We start from the raw sequence: 22604 nt of genomic DNA, 5'->3' as shown, positions 1-22604 counted from the left end.
AGATCCTACAGGGTTCATTTATATTGAGCCTGTCCACACATCTGAGTGGAAATTTTACTAGAAATCAGTGTCTTGCATGTAGATCATATGTGGAGTGGGAATTAAACTGAACTAAACAAACATATCACATGGAATGTAATTAGCTTTATAGTCCTACAGACTAATAACACAATACCATTCATTGTTTTGGCAGGGTGTTCTCCCTGTGTCTGCGTGGGTTTCCTTTGGGTGCTCCGGTTTCCTCCCACAGTCCAAAAACACACGTTGGTAGGTGGATTGGCGACTCAAAAGTGTCCGTAGGTGTGAGTGTGTTAGTGAATGTGTGTGCGTGTGAGTTGCCCTGTGAAGGACTGGCACCCCCTCCAGGGTGTATTCCCACCTTGCGTCCAATGATTCCAGGTAGGCTCTGGACCCACTGCGACCCTGAACTGGAGAAGCGGTTACAGATAATGAATGAATGAATGAACGAATGTTTTGGCAGGTTTTATGCTACAATTACCACTACATGACGTCCATTTCTGATCCCAAGCAGTTTTTCAGATTTAAAATATATTTATTTAAATGTTGAACATGTGCATGAAGGCATGTCAATAAGAATTAACACAGAAACAACACTTCTATACCATCCTCTAGACCTCCCTAATGCAAAAAGTCTGTTTGTCTGTGTTTCATTTCAGCTTTTGGTAACTTTCTTAATGGATATATTCAAAGCTGTTCTTACCCTTTATATTTCTTTATGTGGCAGTCCATAAAGAATCCATGCCTGGTGCCAAATGGTGAAACACAGCTGCTGGATCCCTCCTGTTACCATTTGATAGATTGTCATATATTGTGTTTGTCCTATATATTACATGTAAGGCATACTACCATAAAACATAAGGTCATGCAATGAGATACATGTCGTGAATGTAAAATGAAAAATAAGAATAAAAACATGAATAAGGAGGAGACATATTGAGGGCATGAAGCTGAGGGCTATTCTTGAGAGGACCCATTTCGCATCTCATCTCAGCCAAGACATATTTACTTTCTAAAGTTAAATTCTTTTCTTAAGCTATGGGGCCAGTGTAGCTAATAAATAATTGGAGTTTAGGCTTGACTGGTCTCTCAGCCAGAGGCACAAGAGTACTGTTCAGAGTTGGAAGATGAAGCCAGGCAAATTTATATATGATGCAACATGACATATATTAACCTATGTTTGATTTCTATTTTGTCCAAATAGCAAAATATGCCAATAGTGATAGATGCCAGCTATCTAATAAACTGCACCACTCAGTTCACATCCTCATGAATGAATGCATTCAAATGACTCATTTATAGGCAATACAACAAGTCACTTAAAAATGAACTTGTCAGTTTAATCAAAATGCCTATCTGTGTTATTTTATTTCATGCATCTAGTTGCCGAAGTAATGTATCCAAAATCCACATAAAAACCCTCCTCACAAAACAGCTAGTACGGTCCAGTGTGGTGCTTTTTTAAAACAGGTTTTCTCAGGGTCAGGAGGCACTTGTGCTGATACCACTGGTAAAATAAATATTTTTAATCCTTTTCTTGATAATTTACAGCTAAACTCTAGTAATTAGACATAGAGATAACATTCCCAGTGGCACCTCTAAATATATAAATAATATAAATAAATAAATATAAATTATATACATTTGTTATATAGTATTTTAAACTATAGTCATAATTTCACAGGAAATGAAAAGTACATGCTCCATTCTCATTGGTCCAGCAGTAACCAATCACAGACCTGCAGTGTCAAGGGCACGAGAAGCCAAGAAATGAGCGGGAAAAGTTAGCACTGTTTTCTAAAACAAACAACAACCGTGAGTTGAAAGATTTTACGCCGTCTCATATGCTGTGGTCTATAAGTCCCTCAAGACTTGAGTACTGTGTCTGCTTACACGTTTAATGCATTGTGAACAGCCCTCTTCCTCTAAAAACCAACGTTTATTGGATGCTCTGGACTTTCCACTTCACCGGTTAATGCATCACTCTTAACGAGTGTTAAGTCACATTAAATTTAGTATTTAGATGGACGACCTAGTGCAAAGCCTCTTTCCTATTTTAACGGTATAACTACAAAAAGAAGACAGAGTTTGTAAAACGTGGTGCTACCAGAGCTGGACTTGAAGTATGGTTTGTTTGGCGGCGTTCAGGATTCAGATGAACGAAGGACGGTCAACACGGGAAGCTCGAGAACTCGTGAAACGGCCGTTGGACAGAGCTGGATTCGAGCAAACCGAAAGGTACCGTGTTATGTATTTAAATATGCTTTTGACCACAGTTTATCCCTCTCAAATTTTAGGATTTTCCAAAAGAAATGTCCTGCATGTATTTTCCTGATGTACAGGATTAACATTGGGATTACAGTTACATTTTTAGAAATTCTTTTAAGTCGAATTGTCATGTCTTCAAAACATTTTTTTCTTATTAGTGACATATATATATATATATATAGCTATATTCTGGTTAAGGTTAATAACACTGAGATCTTTCTTAGTTTTTCTTATTGAATTTGAAAGCATGATAATTGATTTTTGTGAAGGTCTACTCTAGACCCATGTCTTGATTTATTGGTTGTTTTTTGGGAAAATCCCACTGCTGCTTTTCCCTTCTTATTGTTTTGGCACTATGATGTTTTGTTGTTGACACACCCCAACCCGGGAAGTCGAGTTTCACCACTGGTAAATATGGCATTGTTGTGGCGTCCATGTGCTCTCAAACTTTGAATTCAATTCTTTTTCAACAAGACGTGAAGCCTGGATTTTCCCCAACACAGAAATGGGGAGGGGAGATGACACAGTAGGATGACAGACAAACAAACACCACCAGACCACCCTCCTCGCACACAAAACAACTGACAAAACACAACCATAAACTACATGACTACAATAACAAATACCAACAATGTGCTTTTGAAACCTCTGAGATCATAGCAGGTGCCACAGTTTGAAATAATTTCCAGAGAAATCATTTTAACTAACTATTACCCTAAGAAAATGCTTTATTAAAAGATTCCAGGTGTTGTTTTTGCTTTTGCTGGGCACACACACACACACACACACATAGTCCCTGCTCTGTAAAGAGCTTCATACACTCTTCCAGTTTAATTAACTGTCTGAGAATTTCAGGCAGGCTAGTGTTGGAGTGAACGATGGCACAGGGCCATATGAGCCATGCTTAATCTTAAATTCCTTTCTCAACTGAGAGGTGAACACAAATTTACTGTTGCCTGTGCTTAAATATAATCTATACGGATTTGTAATTTTTAAAGGGATTAATAGCATACTGTAGAAGACATTTCTCAATTTCAAAACAAATGCATTAAGAACTTGGAGTGAAATTAAAGTATAAACTTTATGAATATATCCTCTCAGGTTTACGTGCCAAGTATTTCTTACTCTGTGTCTTAGCTGTTTCTGCCTTTGGTCTACCTTGAGCGCACTGGTTTCTGTTGTTGACTGATTGGCCCGGTTTGAATTAGACTAAAACCTAGTGCTGGGTGACATGAGAGCAAATCAATATCACGATTAATTGTACATTTTACCACAATGACTCTCAATGAATGATTTTGTTTGTGTATATTTTACCCTAATAGTTCAGTGATGAGACTTGTACTGTACGTATGCTCCAATATTAAAGCTGGGGTATTTTTTCTAATGTTGCTGGGAGCGCTGTCTATATTTGGTGTGTGATTGTTGTTTGGTCGCTGAGACTGCATTTTCTCAGTGTTTACAGTTGACTTCATTTGGTTCAGTGTTGTCTTAATTATAGTCAAAACACAGCACGTCCAAACCACAGACGCTGTGTTTTCCTTTTGTACTAGCATGTTCGAGTCACTCGGTCCGCCTCACCATTTAGGTTGTATGCTATGTGGCAGATAGGGGCAGAATCACGTGAATACAGCTTGGTAGCGTGGTTTAAAAGGGACAGTACATATAAATACATTAGGGACATAACAATAAACATAATTGATATAGACAATTTTATGTCGATTAGAAGTTCTGAATGTCGATTTTGATAAATTTTCGATCCTGGAGATAATATTTCTAATATACCTTCTGAGCATATTAAGTGAAAGTGTGCATTATATATAAACCAGTGGCGGATGCTGGTCTTTCAAGGAGGGGAAGCTCAATTTCGGCCTACATCATAAAATGTGTCGGTTTATATATACGTAAATTCTACCCTCCGTTCCTTTTCAAGAAAATGATCTGTGACCCTGTCGTACCAACAAGGCGTCTTTTCCAGGGACTTGACTAGTGTCCTCTCAATGGCCAGCAGAGCTAGGCTGCTTAAACGGCCTTGGCCCATGTGAAGTGTGTCCGCCTGTGAGTGCTTTGTGACGGTGGAGGGGCTCAGCAGCACCCGCTAGAAACTGCGATAGAAGTCAGAAAGAGTGATAGAAGTCAGTCTCCAAACACAAGCAGCTACAAAAAAAACACCAGAAATAGAAGCTCGATTTGTCGCTAGTTGTTTTTAACAAAGATAATGCCGCTAAGAGGATTAAGAAAGTCTCCGGTTCAACTCAGAACAGAATGAAAATTTTATGCTCCCACGGATCTTTACACCAAAGGATTGCTGATTCGCTCATTTCGCTGTCAATCAAAAAGGGATTCAGCCTAGACAGATCATCCAATCATCATGCAGAAGCTGAGCGTCCGGGCCAGCCGAGGCCAGCCCACTGCCCCTTAGACCCCCAGAGACACTGAGCGTCCGATGGGCGGGACAAAGCTCAGCATTTATCCAATGACTCGTCTCGTTTCCCTGTACTTCGCTGCTTCGCTATTGAACTCTGTTCTGTTTAAAGCACTGTGAAACTGATTGAGAGGAAATCCCCGTCTTTACCAGTGATAAGAAGCTGATTCTGAAAAAAAGTTGAGCGCGTTGTAGTGCATATTTATTCAATGACATGTACACACAACAGAATATATTTGATCACTTATTTTTTGGCATTTTAGGGGAAGCTGAGCTTCCCTTGCAGTCTTAGAGCAATCACCTCTGATTTAAACACTATACAGTGGAACCTCGAGTTACGAAGTGTTCCGAATAGGTACAAATCGAGTTACGAGTAGAGGTGCAAGCAAAATTTCTGATCCAGTTACGAATGTTTTCCCGAGTTACGAAGAGCTGATCTTTGGGATCAGACCGATAGTTGGCATGGTTTTCGTTCACAGATTCTTCTCGCATGCAGCCACCACGTTCTTCTCACGTGTGACCACGCAGTATCAAGTTGTATCTCATTCGTTATAACGTTTTACATTTGTTTTTCGTGGTTTTTGCAAACTTTATTGTGCACCGTGGCCTCCAAGAAGACCACAAGAGACACAATCTAAAGTGCTAAAACAGCAAAAGGCACTAAAATTGACACAACTAAGGTCAGCTGTGCACGAAGAAATGGAGAAGCTGATGTTAATTTATGAAGTAATTTAGAAAGTGCAATTGCAGTTTTGTTTAAAGTGTAAGAAAGTCCTGTTATCTACGCTTCGTTCCGTGCCAGTATCCCTCCGTCCCTCTCTCCTCAGCTGTTCTTCGTTAGCTACGCTCATGTGTCGCCAAGGTAAGATTACTGTACCGTATTTTATACGTTTCTTAATCTATTTTGTACATGTTCTTTCATCTATTTATTTTGTTGTGTAATTTTAAGTTTTGTTTAAGTCTTTCATATTGGAAAAACATGCATTTGTTTTTCATAATTTAGGACATTTTTGAGGACTTGTCAGAGGGCGGGAACCAATTAATCCAATTTTCATTATTTTAAATGGGGGAAAATCGTTCCAGTTACGAGCAGTTCCGGTTAAGAACTCGGTTCTGGAACAAATTAAATTCATAACTCTATATATATATTATTATATATATTATACCTACTCTATATATGTTTACATATATAATATAAATATATAACTATGGTTTTTTTAGTTCAGCACAAAGGGTGTGTGTACATCCGAAAAGACCTTAATGTCCAGAAAATGCATTTTGATTGTGTGAAAAATACCAGTGACTCTTCTGAGTTGCTTTAAACACTAACTATCCCAGAGGAGTTACTAAAGGTACACTTCGTATTTAATTAAATTATTATTATTTTTTGTATTCTGCAGGTAATGCACTTGCATGGGGAACTCAGTATTGAGTTCACTTATTGATTTCACTTATCACTTATTGATTTTTTTAAACTCAATTTTGCTTGGCATCCCCCTTTTTGTATGGATTTACGCTACTACACATCACTGCATTATGGTAATCACCACAGTTAGGACATATGTACTCAGCAGTGACATGAGGAAAGGAAAAAATAATGGTTTATTTAGAGAGAAATTTAGAGAGAATTAGAAAGATATAATAGAGGTCAAAAAGCTTAGGGGAAGAGGATAATAAATATATATGTGCAGAAGAGAGGACGAAAACAGTTGTTGACATAGAAAGATGAAAAGAAGAGCAGACTAAAAAGAGAACAATGTTTGGAAAAAGGGGAAAAAAATGCTTAAGAACAAATCAAAGGGAGGATTGTGCATGTACTGCAAGTGGCACCATAACTGAACTATGGGTTGAAGAAATCACACTGTGCTGAAAGTACCTTTCTCATGATGGTCACGTTCCTAACACATCACTGGAGCAAACTCTGCCCCCTTGAGCTTGAGCTGGAGCCAGGCCAGAGGAACAGCTCTAATTATCCTCTTTCATGTCTGCCTAAGCAGCAGGGCAGAAAGAGCACGCGAATATGAGGTGTCCAGTCTTATGACGCTCTTTGGGGGGGGGGTGCTTTCAGTGAGGAGGTTGGCACCTCTGTGTTGTGTACACAGCTCAGTTAGAATAACTTTACCTCACTGGAGGAGCAGGGCTTGCTTGGTTTTACCGGAGGGTTGCAGTGTATGGAACAGGACTGCAGGTCTGACTATAACAGCTTTAACTAAAAGGAGAGAACCAGAAGGAGACACAGACATTGGAGCATCCTGAAACATTGGCATCCCTCCACTTCACCCTCCACAAACCTGAGTGGTCACATGCATGCAGTGGGACGACACCAGTGTCTCAGTTTACTATAATTCCTTGTGTCCATGGACCCCCTGAATCTGCCGCCTTTGTCAAAGAGGGAACATTAACTTCCAAAAGCTAAACTGAACATATGAGTTTTCAGCCTAGATTTGAAGATTTCGACTGTCTGAGTCCTGAACATTTTCTGGAAAATCATTCCAGAATTTGGAATAACTTCTTCCCCCAGCTGAAGCCTTCTGAATTCTGGGAACGGGAACTGTTAAAAATCCAGTACTCTGTGATCTGAGTAATTGTGGTGGCTTGTAATAGGAAATAAGGTCTTGCAGATATTAAGGAGTGAGCCCATGTAGAGCTTAATACGTCAATAATAGAATTTTGTAATCGATACAGAATTTAACAGGCAGCCAATGAAGTGATGATAGAACTGGACTGATATGATAAAATCTTCTAGTTTAAGTGAGGACTCTGGCTGCAGCATTTTGAACTAGTTGAAGTTTGCTTAACTTCCTGCTGGTACATCCTGACAGTAGTGTGTTACAATAGTCAAGCCTTGAAGTGATAAAGGCATTTACTAATGTTTCTGGGTCATTCGGGGATAAGGCTTGTCTTATCTTGGCAAAGTGACAAAGATGTAAAAAAGCTGTCCTAGTGAGACGCCTATGCGTTGATCGAAAATACAGTGGTAAATAGTTTCCCCAAGTAGGGATGCACCGATACCACTTTTTCCCTTCCGATACCAATAATTTATGTTCAAATGTCTGCTGATACTATCCATACACACTCTATCTTAACTACTAGACAGATGCCAATAAATCCAGATATTTGTATTGCTATACTTACAGATTTTTTTGTTAATAAAGATTAATAAGGTTAAATAATAATAATAAGCTTGAATGATAATAATAAAAAAAAAAAAAAGCTTGAATGAAGCTTTGTAGTGTCGCTGTCACACAGCTCCAGGGACCTGGAGGTTGTGGGTTCTAGTCCCGCTCCGGGTGACTGTCTGTGAGGAGTTGGTGTGTTCTCCCTGTGTCCACTTGGGTTTCCTCCGGGTGCTCGGGTTTCCTCCCTCAGTCCAAAAACACATGTTGGTAGGTGGATTGGTGACTCCAAAGTGTCTGTAGGTGTGAATGTGTGAGTGGGTGTGTTGCCCTGTGAAGGACTGGCGCCCCCTCCAGGGTGTATTCCTGCCTTGCGCCCAATGATTCCAGGTAGGCTCTGGACCCACCGCAACCCTGAACTGGATAAGCGCTTACAGATAATGAATGAATGAATGAACTGCATATTTAAAATATGTTTCAGAGCCATGAAAAAAATCTATATTTCCACATTGCAGTAACAAGTATAAGTAGGAAGACATACTACAGCAGGACTGAACAGCTTTTTACTCTGTAATGAGGATATTTGTCCTCATATGCATTTACATATGCAAATACAGTTTCTAAGGGCTGCTGCTGACTTGTGTTAGCATGCTTCTTTGTGGTTGCGTGAATGAAGCCAGTGTTCTTTGGCATGCTGGGGTTACACTACATGACTTTTAGCCTGATTTTTATATATTTTTGCTTTAAAACCGTGTTTCAGACCAGTTGCAGCATATCAAAAGTTTGATTATTTTTTTCGACCCAAATTTGGATTTAGTAGTTTAAACACTCCACCAACTCTAGGCTGAACGAGTCCCTTCAACAGCCAATGAGAACAGAACAGAAAATAGCACAGGTGTATGCACTGCGAGCTCTACGGTGGATGGATTAAATGGTAAAATTATGAGAAACTACAATATATTACACAGTGCTGGATGCATGGTGCGCCACACAACATGCTGTTACAGCCTTTATTCCGACTGAATTCAGCGCTATGGCGCTGTTTCTGAACCATTAAAGGTGGAACGTAGCCACAACTATGTGATATTCTCCTAATCTGCAGCTTCTGCTGCAGTATGTAGAGACTGCGCTGACTGTTTTCCCATCACCATCCAAAATGTTTTTTTCTTTGTGGATCTACAGAAATAGCAGCACAAAAAATTACACCAGCTGGTTGTACGTCTGTATTCGTGTCTCTAAGGAAAGGCGGATTGCATATTTGGGAGTTTGGGGTCGTGTAGTGTGTGTATGATTATATTTCCAGTCTTTGTAAAAATCGATAAAAACAGTTGTGTAGTGTGAAATACCCAGTCTATTTATAATCTGTCCCAACTTTAAATTGAGCTGCATCTAGCAGCGTTTGTATGCATCAGTATCTGATTCATGGGGTGTATCCCCAAAAGTGCCCTGTGTACTACATGTAGGGGATAGTGAGTAGTGGGTCATTTCCAACACGCCTATGGTATCCGTGCTCTATGTAGCCGATACTGATGCTGTGTTTAAGCGCCAGTCTCGGTATCAGTGCAACACTAGTTTTATGCTTTCACAAATGAGTGTAGGTTGCTGCAAACTCCTTAACAGAAGAAAGAATGGATAAATGTGTACAGACGTTTGGATGTGCGTTGGAAAGGGATGAAGTCTACATCTGGACTATACATAACAATGAATGGGGATAATTCATTTTAAAATAATTTAGTTCTGTATTGGGCTTATTTCTTGTCCAAATATACTGAAGGAAAACCACAAGGACAAGAACTAATCATTTAATGAATGGTGTAGTCTAGGCTGGACCTCAGGACAAATGACAGTAGCCTCCTAGGCTGTGTGCCTGGCATAGGCTGTTTTGTATAAAAGGCCCTTTCAGGTCAGCTCTGCACGCCTTTTCCACTGGAAGGAGCAATATCTCCCACTCTCTTTGCAGATTCACTAACTGCATCAGAGTATGCTACTATGGGTAGGTGCAGTGAAGTATGTCCAGAGCCCGCTGACCCACGCCCAACAGAGCCAAAAACTCAATGAGTGACCCAAAACCCTTGCCTACATGCCAGAAAGAGAGAAAGAAAGAACCTCTTAGACAGGGCCTCTGGCCTGTACCTCAGTCTCCCTCAGGACTAAGACTGGGTTGTGGAGGCTGTCTAGCACAGACCACCCACACCTACTGCAGTCCGAGTTTCCTATATGTCCAGTCACTCCTTTGACCTCCCTTAATACGGTAGCGCTTGGTACCCTGTCAAACCTTAGAAACACTTACAAGCTCTTTACTATGCACCTTCTAAATACCCATGTTCAGGGGTTACACCAGGTGTGATACAGTGCCCCTTCAACAGTTTACCCTTTTACATGAGATGGGTTTTTTCCCTGATAATGTTCATCTTCCTTTTGTCTCTCATGCACAACACATTAACTTAATTGGAGACATCAAAGACTTTGTGAAGTGGTCAAAAGCTGCGTGAGTGCATAATTACTTCTAGTGACCTGGATCCACCATTAAAGCTCACTACAGGCCAGTGTACACAAAACAAAGCAGAGATTTTGCCCAGGCTGTCACAGTGGAAAAGTACCTCGATCATGTTTCTGCAATTCAGCAGTTCAGGTTGGTTTGTTTACTGTAATGCTGTCATAAGCAGGAAAATGGCGTTTTGCAGGGAACAAATATTGCAAATGAATATATCTTTTACAGTTCTGTTTAGAAATGTTATTTTAAATCTGTTACTGGTTGAAAGGCACGTTAGGTTTAGTTTTGAACCTTTCTACACAAATATATGGATTTTCAAAGGCACTTCCAATAGATTTGATATCAGTTGCTTAAATCATTTGTTAAAACTAAGCCAAATAAGTCATCACCCACTTTTGACTTCAAATTTCATGTTGTACACACACACACACACACACACTTTAGCTGATGCAGACACATGTTCCATACAATGACTTAATTGACATTAATATTAATGAAAAGTCATTAGAAGAGGCTAAAGCATTTAATTGTTATTGTTTGCTTCGTGGGCTTGAATCATACAGCTTTGTTCATAGTTTTGGGGCACTTCACCGACTGCTTCTGTTGCTACGTGCTAAGTTGCTGTGGGATCAATAGCTGTCAGTTTCCAGTGTACTTCTAAGCTTTAGTTCCATTTTGAATCTGGAGGTGCCTCTAGCACCCCAAATCTATAAATCACAATATGAGTATAGTTCAATTCATGATCAGTGTACACAGATCATTGCGGAAACAAATAGTTTTGTTATTTGTACTGTTTTTCTTCAAAAATAAATTTTATAGGAAATTGGTTACTACTCAGTTAGTGTAATTTCTCAACTTTTGTGCTAATTTTCTATTGCAAATCAATAGAAATGTTGCCCCCTCCAGGGTGTATTCCCGCCTTGCGCCCAATGATTCCAGGTAGGCTCTGGACCCACCGTGACCCTGAACTGGATAAGGGTTACAGATAATGAATGAATGAATGAATAGAATTGTTTGGCTAAAGAAAAATCTTAAAATGATGTCCTAAACCTGTCTGTGGTGTATAAAGAATGCATTTAAATTTACATTTCTAATTTCAACAATACTCAACTTCCAATTTAATAATGTTATATTTCTTTCTTGAATAGCAAATGTACATGTTTTTGCTCAACATCCTATGTCACGTTATTACATTTTGTGTCATTTCATTTAGCAGAGTGGGGTAAATTACCAGCTATTTCATAGCTATATGTTGAAACAGTTTACTGATTCACAAACAGTAACATTATATATAATCCATATTCTGTGTCTTTATCAAAACAGGGTCTAACTGGTTCTAACTGCTTTTCAAACTGACTTTTCTCTGTATGTACTATAGAAGTGTACCTAGTGGTAAATACAGATAACTGCTCAGATGTTCAGTGGTAGACATTTGAGGGGCTGAACAGGTGGACCCAGCTGGTTCTGTAACTCAGAATACACATCTTAATCTCTCTCACACTGCAGGCTTCCTGGAAAAAAGAAAGTAGCACACACAAACTGTCAAATGATTTTAAAGTTGAAATAGCTATTCAATACATAGATTAAATGAAATATGGTGAGGATGGTACAGGGCCACTTACAAATAGTGTATAGTTTAACACTGTGTGATAAACAACAGTGCATTTAGTTTCTCCAGCAGTGGTTAAGCATCTTTACTTTTTAATTACTGCTCAATTTGTGTTTGTCGGTTCCCTACAATAAACTTCTGTTAGACCCAAGGTTTATTGGTCCTCCACAGCTTTAGCTCTGCTCTGGTCCCAGCCTGTGATCAGAATTTCCACCTGTGTCTCTCTATTTATACCCCTATGTTTGCTTTTAGTCTTTGTGAGGTCTTGCCAGTGTTTTCTGCCTTTTTTCACTCAGAACCAGATTTGTGATACCCCCCCCCACACACACACACACATTATGTTCTTCTAGGATTTTGTTTTGGCTATTTTAATGATATTTACTAATGTTGGGATTTTTGTCATTCTCATTGTGTTCTGGATACCTTTTTCTCCTTGTGGTCTTTGGAACCCCATTTAAGTATATTGCTGGCCTTTTTGTGTTTTATTTTCTGCCTCTACATCATTATTGTTATATAAGCTTTAGCTAAGGAAATCTATCTTACAAAATGAATAAACAAGCAGGATGGAAACCCTACTTGGTTTCTAACATAAACACACAAATGCACGTCTGGTTTCATATGTGTAGTTGATGTTGTTATCATGGGTGTTGTGTCCCCATGTCCCCCAACAGGAGCTTGGTGTCTTTGGCCAAGTGCTGAAATTAGGCTTAAAAATGATGACATCACATCATGACAGCATGGTCAGTAATGTTCAGAACATATGCAAACCATGACCGAGGGTATTTGCTATGAATTCTAGTGCCTTCTGAGCAGGTGTTTTAGATTTCATGGACTACATGACACTGTTAAATGTTATAGTCTGCAGCACATTTTTCAGTGTTATTGTATGTAGTGCCAATCTCATTGGGTCATGCTTTCAGTGGAAATGGATGCAATTCAGTGTGTATTTCTATAATTCCCGATTCTTGTGGAACACGGGCAGTAAATATATTTTATTTCACATTTTCTAAACAGCATCCAACCTAATGATTTAACCTGAAAATAGCATTCACGTATAGCAGGGGTTCTAAACATGGAGGATGTGTACCCCTTTGGGATGTCAGCGTAATCCTGAGGAGATGGGGACTGCAAGGGTTATTCAAACTAATGTACACCCTTTCTGAGTTGTCAGATGGGTTGGTGGTTTGATACCACGGAACACATGATGTAGTGCAGACCCACCAGACATAATATTTCCTCACTAAACTCATTATTTACACATTTCTGCAGCACACACAAACAGAAATCAAAGAGATTTCACTGCTGCTGTAAACCTACAAAGCAGATTTAAACAGTTTCTTCCTTAGCCATCTGATTAAACAAGTTGCCAATTCATGAAATGTTTGTCACTCCACAAAGGTTAAGAACTTCTGACCTATAGGTAATACCTGTGTGAGCAAGTAACAAAAGATTAGTTCAAATTATGGCAGAAATCAATGAATGGTGCATGGTAGTGTAAAGCAAAATGTCCCAAACCTTTTTTGCAGTTGTCCCCCATTCCATCACTCGTACATAGTGCTGGATGATATAAGCGCAAATCAGTATCACAATTAATTGGACATTTTACCACAATTGCGATTAATGGACTATACATTTATTTTTATTTTGATTATCATAGTTCAGTGATGAGGATTGTACTGTAAATATGCTCCATTATTAAATATGGGATATTTTTCCTAATGTTGCTGGGACTTGTTACAATGTATTTATTTATTTATTTATTTATTTATCTATCTCCCTATCAGCACTGTTTATATTTTGTGTTATTGTACCTTGGTCGCTGAAACTTTTTTTTCCCATAGTGTTTACATTTAACTTCTTTTTGTTCAGTTTAATTTTAATTAGAGTCAAAACACAGCACGTCCAAACCACAGACGAGGTGTTTTTCTTTGGTACAAGCATCAAGTTCTGAATGTCAATTTTGATTAATTTTCGATTATTAGCCCAGCATCTCTTTCTTCCAGATTTCACCTGAATTTATTTGAAACATTATTTATTTTATTATTATACAAAAACATTGAACAAAACAAATGGACAAATAAAACTCACAGTGGAATTACAAGTGACGTTCATTATGCATCTAATTTATTTGCTTGTTGTGCCCTTCTGGGGTAAAATATATATATTTAATTTAATTCTGGCAGTGACCATACCAAAGTCTGTGCTGGGTCTCCACAGAAACACATCCTGGAGTCATTTACTGACACTTAAATAGCAGATTGGTCAGTAAATTGTGGCTTTCTGTTCATGCTTGTTTTCTGCCAAACTGAAAACCATTCTGTGTGCAAGCACTTTCCACTGTACGTGGTTTGTCTAAATAAGCTGAAAGAGCATTCGCAAAAATGCTAAAAGGCTAGTAATTGAAATATTAGTGTCTGTAATTATATGTATTGAACTTGCTGCTTTTAAAAAATAGCTTGTTTAGTAGCTTTTTCTTAAACATTTGCTGGCTGTGTAAAACTTGATTGATTTAAACTGAACCGAAAATGTAATTTTCTGGTTGTGCTGAGGAAGGTTTATTTTTTTTCCCCAAAGCTGCAGCCAACCAGCTAATGGTTGGATTGTAAAGAAATATTATTATTTAAACAATCAGTGGGTTTGCACTGCTCATGTCACTGGGGAGGATGTTATATCATAATTTATTATTTGTTTTAAAAAATTAGAAATATAATATTGCTCAACCGATGTGTTTATTTTATTTATTTATTTATTTTTAAAATCTCTGATGGCAATATCTAAAAAAGCAGGGTGACCATTACCAATATATAATGCTGATATCACAATGTTTTGTTTGTTTTTGCAGCTAATAAAATTAATAATAATAATACAATAATGCAAAATAATTATAATAATTACATACAAATCAAAAAAATTATTTAGCATTGCAGATGTTTGCACTATTAGTGTTACACTAACACTAGATATCCTAAATTCTCTTTTCCAAATCATTCAGGGCTTAACGTGAAGTTCCATTTGAGAACCTCCGCCGTCGGCTCAAGGAGCATATAAACCTATTCAAAAGACTTTGTGGTCTAACTTACACTGACCACGTACCAGTGGAAAAGCAGAGTCAAGTCGTGTAGGTTCCATGCAGTGGAAAAGCGCCATAAGTGAATTTTAAGACACCTGAATGATATTACATATTTGTCATGGTATTGGCCGATGCTGATTATCTCAAAATAACAAAAACTTGCTCGATAATCAGCTGAATAACCAATCAGCCAACAGATAGATTATACCCTATTAAATTAGGATTATTAGTAGCCAACTAAGTAAATATTCCATTGTATTTTAATGTATGCAGTTTAACGTTTGTTCTACATTTCAGGGTAAATTTATAGTCATTTGTTATTCTTAAGTCTTGGTTCTGCAGCCAAAAATTTTTGAAACATTCATGGGTTCGTTTACCGTAATATCAAGAGTATATGTGCCTGATGGTGTACTGCTTTGTCAGGCTGATTCTGTTGGTAGTGCTAACAGGGAAAAGAAACCAATGTTTACTGAACTCTGTTGCCCAAAGGCTTATTGTATTTGAGCAAAAAACTAATCAAGATTGTCCAGTCACAAACTACATCTTTACTGAATTAGCCCAGAATCAGCCACTGAACAAAGTGGAAGTGTTTGCAGGAGAGAACATGTCCACCCTGAAAGCGTTGGCTAGGGGGTGTTTGTCCACTGTCCGAAAGGGCTGGATAAGGTTGACTGGCTCTGTGGGTTGATGTCCAGGATGTGGTCCAATTGTTCTCAGCAGTCCACTCTGAAGAGACTTGCCTGATCTCGAATACCAAAGGGTGACGGGCTAAACAAACATGGCCTTTTCCCTGACTGCTCCAAAGAGAGGCTGGGCTCTCAGGTCAGTAGCTACATCACTCCAGATCAACTTCAGTGGGCACAGTGCTCTGCAAATGGGACAGGCCTTGGTGAACTCCACAACATCAACAGCATTCAACATGTTTCAAAAGTGCTGTGCATTAGTGTGTGTGTGTATATATTAGGGGTGGGACTTGATTAAAAAAAATGTATCTAATTAATTAGAAGCTTTGTAATTAATTAATCAAATTTTAATCATGTTTCAATATTTAATATGAGAAATATTTGATTTAATATTGGTTTAAGTTTGGTTGATGAATGAATGAATCAATTAACATAAGCTTAAACTTCAAAATCTTGTTTTCCCAACAGTCTACTACACAGACCAATGGATGAGTGCAGAAAAAATGAGTGTTGTGCAGAGCAAACAGTTTTCAGAACACTGAAAATTCTGACCAAAAATGCCAAAGTACTGATTGACTTCAACTGCTCCTTTTTCAAACATGTGAATGAAAAAAACAGAAAAACCAAACAATCCCTTTTCAGTCAAAAACTCCCTCAAGTATCCCTGGCCAAAAATAAACAGACCAACAGTTCAAGATAAAATATTATGTCTACCATCTAAAATGGTATTAAAAACATTCTCTGATTGACTTCAGTTCTTTTTATTCTTCCAATATCCTGAGCAAAACTCCCAACATTAAACAACAACATAGGGCATGCCAATCTAATCAACATTTAGTTAACAGTCAGTAACACAAACCCATTGGCCTTATGATAGTTACCCTTTATCTTTGACTGAGAGTGGTCTCCAGTCCACAGCAATCCATCTCGCCAGTGAATTGGTCAATTTGTCTGACGTGGACTTTGACATTTTGTTTCTGAATGTGAACCCCGACATGTGGTCGAGTGTTGACTGGCGACACTGTTTACTCGTACTAGGAACGCTATTACATTTAGCAGCTAAGTTAACATTACTGACCTGCACGCTAGCCCCAACATGTTTTGCGTTGAGGTGGTAACGAAGGGTGGAAGTGCTCCTGTGATAAGCAAAGTCCTTCCTGCTTAAAGTGCAAACGACAACATTTTTGTTTGTACTTTCATCTGGATGTTTCTTGTATTTAAATTTCCCATCCACCAGCGTAGTCTCTTCCATCATCTCCATCATGTTCATCACATTGTGTGTTAATATAATCTGTATCCCTGGAACTCGTGCACTGAAAAACATTCCATGGTGCAAAGTGTGATTAAAATGTGTTACATTTTTTATTTCATTATTTCCCCCGTAATTAATTAATCAAAATTAACGCGTTACATTTTTTAAATGTTCTAATGCTTTTTTATATTGTATGAATATGTTCATAATAAGTGAATTCGTTCCGGGCAGCACAGTCGCACAACATGTAGTGTTGTTGCCACACAACTCCAGCGACGTGGAGCTGTGGGTTTGAGCTCCATGGGTGACACTCTGTGAGGAATTTGGTGTGTTCTCCCTGTTTCTGTGTGGGTTTCCTCCAGGTGCTCCAGTTTCCTCCCACGGTCCAAAAACGCATGTCAATAATTGGATTGGCGACTCAACAAAGTGTCAACAATCATGAATGTTGCCTTTAAATTGCTTACAAATGGTTAACAGCTTATTTTGCACATTGGTGCTCCTGACCTGGTTCTGATACCTGGTTCTTCTAAGCATCTTTACAGTTTTGTATGCCAAACATGATTTTATATTGTTTACATGTAGCACTGTGAACCAAGTGACCCATAGCATCTCCTAAAACTCCTTCCTAACTCCCACTCCCTCCACAGCTAACACACTGAGCCTGTTTTCCGCTTGACTGCATTACACTAAAAACTCAAGGTCCACCTACTGGGGGGTGGGAGGAGGGCACCCCCACAACACACCACAGTATGAGAATACAAAGTAGAAAAACTTTCCAAAAGACACCACAGACTGGAACGGTTGCAGGAAAGTAACCCTAAAACACTAGCTCTAACTTGACAATGCTTTAATAATTCTTGAATTATATCATGAATTTGCATCTCATAACTATATTCATTTATTTTATTTTCTCTTAGTCTATTTTCACAAGTTAGTTTCAGTGTGTGAGAAGAAAAAGCAAAGAAGTTCTTACCAATGTCCTGATCCAAAGCTTTCAACTGATACCACATTTGTGTTCAGAAGTACACTATAAAACATGATATTTTAAGTAAGCTAACTACCTTAAAATATTTTTTATTGAACTAAATAATTTGTGTACTTTTTGTTATAATATGCACGTTTTATGTATTTTGTTTATTTGTTTGCTTACATCAATATCTGATATTGAATTAACTTGAAAATGGTAAGGCACTGAGTTTAAAATAAAATATAAATAAATTAATAATGTGTTTAAAAAAATGTCTTATATAAATTTCATCAAAAAATACTGCCATATATCGCAGAAAGACTCAATGATTAATACTTTTTTTTGACATTTTTTATTTTAACATCAAAATACAACAAATGACAAAGACTTAAGGTGACTGACAGTGTAATGTGGACAGTTATAATGTTAGAATAACTGTAGTTGTCCAGTGAATGGCTTCTACCTACATTTTATGAAGACAAAACAATGCGTGTTGTGATGATTTTTTTTTTTCCTTTTTCCTAATGAACTGCTGTTTGCCAACTTTGATTCCAAGCTGAACACTGGCTGAATTCGTGTCGCTGGGCCAATTTACTCTCCTCCCTCACTTCCCCTCCTCTCCATCCTTGCCTAAGTGACATCTTTGAGCTAGCTCGCTCTCTCTCTCTCTCACCACACTGGGTGGCACACCATCCCACAACTTGTGTGAAAGGTCTGCATTCTTGTGTGGGCAGTCCCTGCGTCGCTGTCACACTGGCTAAATGGCTGAGGCAACTAAAACCCCATTATCTGGAGTGGCAGACCATTAGTCTTTGGCATTAAGGGCTTGCCGGAGCTTGGGGATAGAAAGGCCCTGCAGATTCAGCAATGGGAGAATGAGGGGGAAAAATGAGACCTTTCACATCGCTGGACAAGGAAGAGGAGGAGAAAAAGAGAGCAGCAACAGTCTAGCTCTGTGGGACTCCACTGCAAATTTAAGAGCCATGAAACTTCATCAGATGCTAATTCTAGCCTGCTGTGCCAGCTGCCAATCACAAGTTCAATTTTAGGCACTGAGCACTTTTATTCAGACAATCCTGCAAATGCAGAAGGTTCATCTCCAGTTGTTTACCAGTGCATTATTTTCTTATGTAGAGCATGTACCTCCAGGTCCCATCGGCTCTCTTTGTGGCACTTTACCAGTTGCTTGTATAAAGGACACTACTATCAACAGACACTCATTTAACCCCGCGCTCAGTTTATTTTCTGCGAACACAGTAATTCACAGGAAGGTTTTTGTATTTTGTTGTCTTGTTGATTAAACCAAACCTGCACTTAAAGAACTTTAGAACTAACTTGTATTTGCCTTGCCCTCTTAGCGTCCTACAGTCTGGCACTGTTCTCAGAATAGAAACTGCTGCCAGAGCTTTCATCAAAGTTAATGACATAGCTGTAAGCATGGACTGCACTTTCTGCTTTTGTAGATTACTTCTGTCAGAATGTATGTGGTGAAAATATCAGTGCTGCTGAGGTGTGTTCTTGTTCATGTCCCCCTGGGGGCAATTGAACAACTTGCTTAATATGTGTCTGTATCATCTCTCTGTATGTAATATCTGTATGTATCATTTCCCAGTGCTGTTATATCTTCATTAATGACATGCATAAGGCCAGGATCATGGACAAATTTTGCCCCTTCATACCCTGGGGCCATGCTCCATGATCTTGACCATGCATTTGTCTGTAAGTAAACCATCCAAATTCAGAGTTAAGTTTCAATTAATTCAGCTGTGTATCCAGACGAAATGCTGCGTCAGTTTGGAAAGCTGAAGTCTGCGTGATAGCTACAGTCATTTAGCTTTACACCCTACGAATTAGTGGCAGCACAGGCCTGTGACAACTGCTGCTCTAATTCCACACAACAGCTCTCAGCATCCGGCTGCAGCAGCTGCAGCGACTCAGATTGCATCGGAGTTCCTTTACCTCCAGATGAGCCTAGATACAAACATGGAGCTGCACGGTTGAATGAGTGAACGAACAAACACACACACACACACACACACACACACAGCCTCATACCTATTTCTGTTTTCCACATTGACAAATACATTTGGGGAGAATGGTAAACTAACATCTTACAGAATGAGTGAGAATGCCACATAGGTTTGCTCTGTACTGGGAATGTTTCAGTGCTCCATGTGCCAGCCTTCAGGGGAAAAAAGAAAAAAAGGAACTGATTTCAGGGCCATCACAAAGAATGGCCTGTTAAAGGGGGAAAGCCTGTGTAGTCAGCCAGCCAAGCAATTGATAACACGCAGGATGGAGGAGGGAAACAGAAGGGGAACCTCGTGAGAAAATGGGTTGTTTGATGACTTCACTAACTGAAGGCTGAGGTACTGCCAGTCTCCATTAAACTCCCAACACTCTCTTCATTCACTTTTAGGTCTTCCCTGTCTGACTGTATTTGGCTGTATGGCATTGTGCAAATTTGCTTTGTTCCTGAGTTTTTATTCAACAATCCCCACCTATCCCACCTCAATAATAGTCCATTAGCAAAGACATGACCTTTATTTTTTGCATGAAAGCTGTAAGGGAAAAGTTGGAAATTCTACTTGGTTGCTGTGCTGTTGCTTGCTTTTAGAAGTAATAAAAATATTATGGTCTGCATTGATTGCCAGAGCTCATTGCTATAACCAGAGCCAGTCACATTGCATAAATGATTTATGTAGTTGATGCTAGTGCAGTTATATTTCAAAGCCCTCATAAAGAATTGTTGTTGCCACTTTGATATGTCATTTTTGTGCCTCTCACACATTTATGGCATTAATTCATTCTGTGAAGTCTCTTCACAATAGCAGCGCGGTGGTGCAACAGGCAGTGTCAATATCACACAGCTCTAGGATCCAGGGTTTGTGGGTACAAACACGACCTTGAGTCACTGTCAGTGACTTGGACATTTAAACATGAGTAAATGTCTGTGATGGACTAATGTCCTGTCCAAGGTGTGTTCCTCTGATTCCGGGTAGGACTCCTAGTAAAACATGTTGCAATGACATTTCCCTCTGGAAATAATGAGTCAAGAGTCTGCAGAGGGATGTATTTAATTCAAGCTGCTTACCAGACTGATGTGCTGATGAGTGAAGTACATGACTTAGTGGACCTCTCCTCTGAAGCCTCCTTACCTGGGGTCATGAGGACTAGTGACTGAGCTAATTAGCTAATGAGTGCTAGCATGAGTGGAGTGGCTGCCAGGGGGATTAGTGTGAACTTCTGCATGGGGTTGTGTGAGGGGTAGACCGTCTTCTGAGAAGACTGTGACCCAAATGGCTGAGCAGTGTGGAGGGAGATGTGTTCTGGAAGTTGGAAGGAATGCTTCACTCAAAGCAGGTGGTGTGGGGCTGTAAGGCTTTGGATGAAATCTCTCAGAACTTCACTCTGCAACAAAAAATAGACATGGCTGTCTCCATATTACAATCCTATTTAAAATATACACCCGGTATGGAATGATTACCAAATAATAATATGAACAAGGACTTTCATATGTTGTGTGTGTGTATGATGACTATATGTACAAATGGCTAAATACAGAATAGAGAATGTGAATGCTGAATACTGAGTGGCTGAAGAGAGTTAACGTGAATAAAACCCAATGAGTCTGACCACAGCTTTTCACCTACAGCATTTTAACTTTTAACACAACTTGCTATGCCTATTTAGATACAGTAAATATATGCTCACTTTACCACTGATATTCCCAATGCTTTTCCATCTAGAGTGTCCTGGACAGGCAGAGGAAGCTGTCAGCTGAGAGTTTTTGTGATGACTGCGCATATTTTCCTGCCTGAGCTGGAGTGCAGGGCTGGAGTCTGGAGGGAAAATCATTTGAGCTGGGAAAATCCCCGACATTTGCCGTGTCAGACGCATTCCTGGGGTCACCGGGCGAAAATCCTCTAGTGGATGCTTTCCATGTCTCCCTTGCTCCCTCAGCAGCTGATAGCAAGCTCCTTTTCATGGAAGGCCTCCCAGGATCTTAGCAGCACGCAGGCCAAGTCCAGGCCAGCCTCAGTAGAAAACCCAGCTCTCTTTGGAAACTAGCTGTTGCCCTGGCCAGTGGCCTAGAACGGTCTCCTGTCACACAGATGAAGTTTCCCGCATTTTGTCACATGTAGCAAGCCGTATAAAAACAATAGTACTTTCTCTGGACTTTGGCTAACTTATACTAATAACGTTGAGAGGTGATGGCCTGAGGTCTGTTTGGGGGCAGTCTGGTATTCTCAAACAGCTGCAGGGACTATATTTGGCATTTATGAAGAACTATTCTGAGCTTTAACACAACAATATGGAATCCCTTATGAATTCAGAATGATTTTGACAATGTACAGACTCTGCCACATCAATGACCAACAAGACACAACTCGGAGAATAACTAAATACTGCCCTCTGCTTGTGATGGGGGTGCTCTTCACCCACAAGTCTACTGGGAAACCCTGCCTTATTTGAATAAGAGAACATTTTCCTGAGATAAACAGAATGTATTTATTGAATAAGACTTTACATCTCAAAGCCATTGTCCAAAAAAAAGTGTCATTAAACAATCTAAACAAAGGAGAGGGAAGCTTTATTAAAGCCAACTAGTATTACAGGAAAACCTGAAACCTGCAGGCAAGAACACTGGAGAGGAACAAGCTGTCAGAGGATAGCAAAGTGTACATGAAATGGTTGAAGCGAA

This window comes from Hoplias malabaricus, chromosome 10 (genome assembly GCF_029633855.1).
Source record: "Hoplias malabaricus isolate fHopMal1 chromosome 10, fHopMal1.hap1, whole genome shotgun sequence".
NCBI classification, from domain to species: Eukaryota; Metazoa; Chordata; class Actinopteri; order Characiformes; family Erythrinidae; genus Hoplias; species Hoplias malabaricus.
The sequence above is the reverse complement of the archived record's forward strand: the minus strand, read 5'-3'. Positions refer to the sequence as shown.